Source organism: Microcebus murinus, chromosome 4 (genome assembly GCF_040939455.1).
Source record: "Microcebus murinus isolate Inina chromosome 4, M.murinus_Inina_mat1.0, whole genome shotgun sequence".
NCBI lineage: Eukaryota > Metazoa > Chordata > Mammalia > Primates > Cheirogaleidae > Microcebus > Microcebus murinus.
The window spans coordinates 12,619,943-12,626,893 of NC_134107.1; the positions used below are offsets into that span (position 1 = coordinate 12,619,943).

Below are 6,951 nucleotides of genomic sequence, written 5' to 3' on the forward strand. Positions count from 1 at the left end.
TGAGATAGCTGGGGACTGTGTGCAGGAGGGGCCTGGACAAGCTTTTCTGGTTTCTCTGTGTAGTTTGGCCCGTGTTGAGCTCTGTCTCTTCTTCCTCCCGCCTCCTGAATGTGGTTTCATTTAGGCATTCACTCACTCACTCACTCATTCAACACACACTGAGTTAGGCTCGGTCCTGACCAGCCTGGTAAAGGGCTTCATCCTCATGGAGCCCCCACAGGGAGGGATGGCAGATACCAACGGGAGTGGCACATGGCCCAGAGCTGGGAGGAAAGGAGGTAGGGGGTGGGTAAGAGGAGGGCAGGGAGGGGTGGCAGGAAAGCCTGGTGGGGACCGGTGCTGGGACTCCCTCTGCCCTCTTCTCTGTCCCCACTAGTAGCTCTGATATGTGATGTCTCCTCCCTGGAGAATCTCAAACCCCCTTTCTTTTTCTTTTCTTTTTTTTTATGATTCACGAATTTGCGCGTCATCCTTGCGTAGGGGCCGTGCTAATCTTCTTTGTCTTGTTCCAATTTTAGTATATGTGCTGCCGAAGCGAGCACTCAAACCCCCTTTCAACTCTGGCTGGACACCTCCCCCTGGGAGGCCTCCCGCCACCTCCCATTAACCCCGGCCTCCTCCTCCCTCCGCAACTGCTCCATTTCTCCTGGTGGTGGTGTGACCGGTTCTATAAGCAAGAAAATGTCCCTTCCTTCCTGCTACAGGAGCCACCTGTTCGCCCTCAGCCCCTCGCTGTCCAGTCTCGGCCTTCCCTCACGCCTTCGCCCTTTCTGGACAGTCTCCCTCTCCTGTCTCCAGTGCAAACCCCAGCCCAGAAGCTCCCTCAGCCACGAAGCCTTGCCTGGCTGCCCGCTGCCCTCGCCTGAGCTGCCCACGGCTCGCCCTCAGAATGTTCCCTGAGACTCCCAGAGTCCTGCCTGCTGGTTTCCAGTCCAAGAGCTGCCTTGAGACGCTGACCATGAAGGCCATGCCCCAGTTTACTCTGCGAAAGTATGAGGACAATGCCCTCCTGAACGAGCTCGTGTGTGCGCATGTGTGCATGTGTGAAAGGCCCAGACACGGCTTCTGGGTGTCGCTACCCACTTACTCACAGAAAGTCTGCTCCGGTGCCAACTTTTCGCCACACTGCCTCTTACTGAGTTCTACCAATTTGTGTGTGTGTGTGTGTGTGTGTGTGTGTGTGTGTGTGACAGAGTCTCACTCTGTTGCCTTGGGTAGATAGAGTACAACAGTGTTATCATAGCTCACTGCAACCTCGAACTTCTGGGCTCAAGCAATCCTCCCCCCTCAGCCTCCTGAATACCTGAGACTACAGACATGTGCTACCACACCTGGCTAATTTTTTTCTATTTGTTTTTGTAGAGGTAGGGTCTTGCTATGGTGTTCCGACTGGTCTCAAGCTCCTGGCCTCAAGGAATCCTCCTGCCTTAGCCTCCTAAAGTGCTGGAATTACAGGCATGCAGCACCTAGCCTGGCCTAGTTCTAACCACTCTTTGGACATGACTTCTTTTTCCTTTTACAGTATAATAAATCTCCACTCCCCTCTTCTTTCCTTTCTTTATTTTAGTAAAGTTTTTATCTTAGAATGGATTGCACATATGGAGAAGTTGTAAAATAGTGTTGCAAGTTATCCTGACTTTTTTTTTCAGACAAGGTCTGGCTGGGTCACCCAGGCTGGAGTACAGTAGCACAATCACAGCTCACTGCAGCCCCGACTCCTGGGCTCAAGCGATCCTCTCACCTCACCCTCCTGAACAGCTGGAACTACAGGCCTGCCACCAAGCCTGGCTAATTTTTTGTTAGCAAGATGGTGTCTTGCTAGGTTGCCCAGGCTGCTCTTGAACTCCTGGCCTCAAGTGATTCTCCCACCTTGGCCTTGCAAATGCTGGAATTACAGGTGTGAGCCACTGCCCCGGCCACGACTTTTTATTTAACCAAGAAACACACTAAATAAATTCACTATTTTTTTTATTTTTTGAGACAGAGTCTCACTTTGTTGCCCAGGCTAGAGTGAGTGCTGTGGCGTCAGCCTGGCTCACAGCAACCTCAAACTCCTGGACTCAAGCAATCCTGCTGCCTCAGCCTCCCGAGTAGCTGGGACTACAGGCATGTGCCACCATGCCCAGCTAATTTTTTTTCTATATATATTAGTTGGCCAATTAATTTCTTTCTGTTTATAGTAGAGACGGGGTCTCACTCTTGCTCAGGCTGGTTTCAAACTCCTGACCTCGAGCAATCCGCCTGTCTCGGCCTCCCAGAGTGCTAGGATTACAGGTGTGAGCCACCGTGCCCGGCCATAAATTCACTATTAAATATGATATTTTAACATTAGTTTCAGGCAAAAACGCACTCATCGGGCTGTCACCACATGGGTGTTCGTAACATGCAGATCTGATTATGCCACCCTGCCCTGCAGGCCCCCCTCGGCCCCCCGTTTTCTTCCAGATGGTCAACTTCCGAGACCTGACTGAGAGGCCTCCTATGACCTGCCCATGCCACCTCCTGGCTCCATCTTCCCCACCTCAGACCAAAAGCTCCTTCCCAGTCTCTTCACAGAAATCACCTGTTAGGAGAGACTTTTATCTACAAAAAAGCCTCATTGGCTAATCCAAAAGCAGAGAAATGGGAAAATTGTTACACACCACAATCTGCTGTGAGTAAATGTAAAACTCCTTTGGATTACGTGAGATGTTGAAAAAGTGTGTGCTTTGGGAGGATGCTGTTATACTTTGGCATACCTCTTTGAATCAGAGGGCATGTGTGTGTGGGGTTTTAAATTGTTTGTATTGAAGTATAGTTTATATACAGTAAAATTCATGCCTTTTAAGCATAAAGATTAATGATTTCTAACTAATATATACCCCATGTTACCATCGCCACAGTCAACATATTTCAGAACTCCAGATTATGTTTCATTGCTCTACATGTTTATCCTTTTTAAAAGTTTTTATTTATTTATTATTTTGAGACATAGTCTCACTGTTGCCCTGAGTAGAGTGCCATGGCATCCGTCAGCCTAGCTCACAGCAACCTCAAACTCCTGGACTCAAGCAATCCTTCTGTCTCAGCCTCCGGAGTGGCTGGGACTACAGACATTTCGCCACCACGCCCAGGTAATTTTTCTACGGTTAGTAGAGATGAGGTCTCCATCTTGCTCAGGCTAGTCTCGAACTCCTGACCTCAAGTGATCCTCCCGCTTCGGCCTCCCAGAGTGCTAGGATTAGAGGTGTGAGCCACTGCGCCCAGCCTAAAATTTTTTAATTTATATTTTAGAGGGAGGGTCTCACTCTGTCACTCAGGCATAGCTCATTGTAACCTCGAACTTCTTGGGCTCAAGTGATCCTCCTGCCTCAGCCTCCAGAGTAGCTAGGACTACAGGAGTGAGCCACCATGCCCAGCTCTAAATGTTTATCCTTAAGCCAATACCACACTGTCTTCATTCGTATTGCTTTGGAGTAAGTTGTTTTTCCTTATTTATATTTTTACTTTTGTTTTGCCAAGAATACTGTGTTAAGAATAAGTTTTGTTTTTGTTTTGTTTTTTGTTTTGTTTTTTTTTGTTTTTTTTTTTTTTGAGACAGAGTCTCGCTTTGTTGCCTAGGCTAGAGTGAGTGCCATGGCGTCAGCCTAGCTCACAGCAACCTCAAACTCCTGGGCTCAAGCGATCCTCCTGCCTCAGCCTCCCGAGTAGCTGGGACTACAGGCATGAACCACCATGCCCGGCTAATTTTTTTATATATATTAGTTGGCCAATTAGTTTCTTTCTATTTATAGTAGAGACGGGGTCTCGCTCTTGCTCAGGCTGGTTTCGAACTCCCGACCTCGAGCAATCCACCCGCCTCAGCCTCCCAGAAAGCTAGGATTACAGGCGTGAGCCACCGCGCCCGGCTGCTTTTTGTTGTTTTTTTTTTTTGAGACAGAGTCTCACTTTGTTGCCCAGGCTAAAGTGAGTGCCGTGGCGTCAGCCTAGTTCACAGTAACCTCAAACTCCTGGACTCAAGCGATCCTCCTGCCTCAGCCTCCCAATTAGCTGGGACTACAGGCATGCACCACCATGCCCAGCTAATATTTTCTATATATATTAGTTGGCCAATTAATTTCTTTCTATTTCTAGTAGGGATGGGGTCTAGCTCTTGCTCAGGCTGGTATCAAACTCCTGACCTCGAGCAATCTGCCTGCCTCTGCCTCCCAGAGTGCTAGGATTACAGGTGTGAGCCACTGCGCTCGGCCTGTTTTCTTTTTTAAGATTGTTTTGACTACTTGAGTCCCTTGCAATTCCCCATATAATTTCTTTCTTTTTTTTTTTTTTAAGACAGAGTCTCACTTTTTTGCTCAGGCTAGAGTGCAGTGGTGTGATCATAGCTCATAGCAACCTAAAACTCCTGGCCTCAAGCCATCCTCCTACCTCAGCCTCCCGAGTAGCTGGGACTACAGGCACGTGCCACCACACCCAGATAATTTCTCTACTTTTGGTAGAGACAGGATCTCACTCTTGCTCAGGCTGGTCTCAAGCTCCTGACCTCAAGCAATCCTCTCACCTCAGCCTCCCAGAGTGCTAGGATTACAGGCTTGAGCCACCTCGGCTGGCCTCTCCATGTGAATCTTAAAATCAGTTTGTCAGTTCCTACAAAGTGGGATTCTAACACAAAATTGTGCAAAATGGAACTAATGATTCTGTGTCATTTATCAATTCATTGCTTCTCATCTCCGAATTCATTCTTTTTGTCTACTCTGTGAAAGTGGATTTGGGCCCTTTAAGTATTTTTCTTTTGCCAGACGGCCAAATATTAAATTTTGCCAGTAGAGGGTGCTGAGAGACATTCCTGGAGGAACAGGTTCTGCGCTGGTTTTGAGAGCTCCTCTCAGCTTCTCTGGCACCTGCTCCTGGAGGGCACAGTGGCCAGCAGCACCCAGTCTCGGCTACCTCCCCCACCCAGCACCCCACCAACCCTGGGAGCCCTGAGTGCCTCTAGTGAGACACTTCCCTGTGAACAGCTTTCCCTGGCACCCTAGGAGATTGTTTCCAGCAAGTTCCATGGGGCCAGCACTGCACTTGGGCAATCACTGCTATCCAGTGAACCGTAGCCATTCCCTCCAGCAAGGTCTGGATCTCAGACCTGGGGGCAGAGGGGGCTCTTTTTGGGTGTCGTATCTCAGCCCTGGGGACAGCGCTGCCTCTTACCTCTGCTATTCCTGTATTCTTTAGAGTCCTCTTTACTTTGTACCAGTCAATCTCTTGTTACTCCAGTCTCTTGCTACAGCTAATAATCCTTTTCTTTCCTTAACTTTTTTATTTTTTTTTAGAATAGAAACAAGGTGTCACTGTCACCCAGGCTGGATTGCAGTGGCACAGTTGTAGCTCACTGCAGCCTTGAACTCCTGGGCTCACGCGATCCTCCCACCTTAGCCTCCTGAGTAGCTGGGACTACAGGTGCATGCCACCACACCTGGCTCACTTGTAAATCTTTATTTAAAGATGGGGTCTCACTATGTTGTCCAAGCTGGTCTTGAATTCCTGAGCTCAAGCGATCCTTCGTCTAGCCCTCCCAAAGTGTAGGGATTACAGGTGTGAGCCACCACACCTGGCCTAATTCTTTAAACTTTCCCTGTTCAAGTAACTTGGTGGTTTCTTGCACTTGGTTGGACCCAGACTGATACAGCTCCCTACCTCAAAATGTAATAAGGACCAGAGAGGTGATGCAGAGAGAGTGTTTAACTTAGTGCCTGACACACAGCAAGGACTCAGAAAACAGTTGTAATATCATCACCGTCATTTTTATCATCTCACCATGTAACTACCTGTAGAGCAGCCTCTTATTAACTGTGGCTGTGGTTCCATAGATGGAGTTTTGTGGGTTTTTTTGACAGAGTCTCACTCTGTTCCCCGGGCTAGAGTGCCGTGGCGTCAGCCTAGCTCACAGCAACCTCAAACTCTTAGGCTCGAGCGATCCTGCTGCCTCAGCCACCCGAGTAGCTGGGACTACAGGCATGCACCACCATGGCCGGCTAATTTTTTCTGTATATTTTTAGTTGGCTATTAATTTATTTCTATTTTTAGTAGAGACAGGGTCTTACTCTTGCTCAGGTTGGTTTTGAACTCCTGACCTTGAGTGATCCGCCCACCTCAGCCTCCCAGAGTGCTAGGATTACAGGCATGAGCCACCACTCCTGGCCTCATAGATGGAGTTTTTGTTTTGTTTTGTTTTGTTTTTGAGACAGAGTCTCGCTTTGTTGCCTAGGCTAGAGTGAGTGCCATGGCATGAGCCTACCTCATAGTAACCTCAAACTCCTGGGCTCAAGCATTCCTACTGCCTCAGCCTCCCCACTAGCTGGGACTACAGGCATGCGCCACCATGCCCAGCTAATTTTTTCTATATATATTAGTTGGCCAATTAATTTTTTCTATTTATAGTAGAGACTGGGTCTTGCTCTTGCTCAGGCTGGTTTTGAACTCCTGACCTCAAGCAATCCACCTGCCTCGGCCTCCCAGAGTGCTAGGATTACAGGCGTGAGCCACCATGCCAGGCCATAGATGGAGTTTTGAATTACTCCAGTCCCATTGGACATTGGATTATTCCAGTTTTCCACATTACAAACAATCCTGTGATTGATATAAGAGCCAGCATGTACTGAACACTTACTATGTGCTATACACTGTTCAAAGCAATTACATGTGAGCTCATGACTCCTCACAGTAAGCCTACTGCAGTAGTTTCCTATCACTGCTGTAACAAATGACCACCAACTTCATGGCTTAAAACAGCACAGTTTATTATCTTACAGTTCTGGGGGTCAGAAGTCTAAAATGCTGGTGTCGGCCGGGCGCATCCCTCCCGAGGCACCAGGAGAGAATTGTCTCTTTGTGTCTTCCAGTTTCAGAGGCCCCTGCAGCCCTGGCTCCTGACTTTTCCTCACAGCTTTCTAGCCACTTGCTCTCATCACCCCATCTCCT

The 6,951-nt window shown here is 48.4% G+C and overlaps 1 non-coding gene across 1 annotated transcript; it reads right to left on the reverse strand.

Annotated features, from left to right (window-relative positions):
* Positions 1–435: 435 nt before the first annotated feature.
* LOC142870749 (U6 spliceosomal RNA) lies at positions 436–542 on the reverse strand. Its single transcript, XR_012919093.1, has one exon. It is a non-coding gene; the product is annotated as a U6 spliceosomal RNA (small nuclear RNA).
* Between the last annotated feature and the right edge of the window lie 6,409 nt (positions 543–6,951).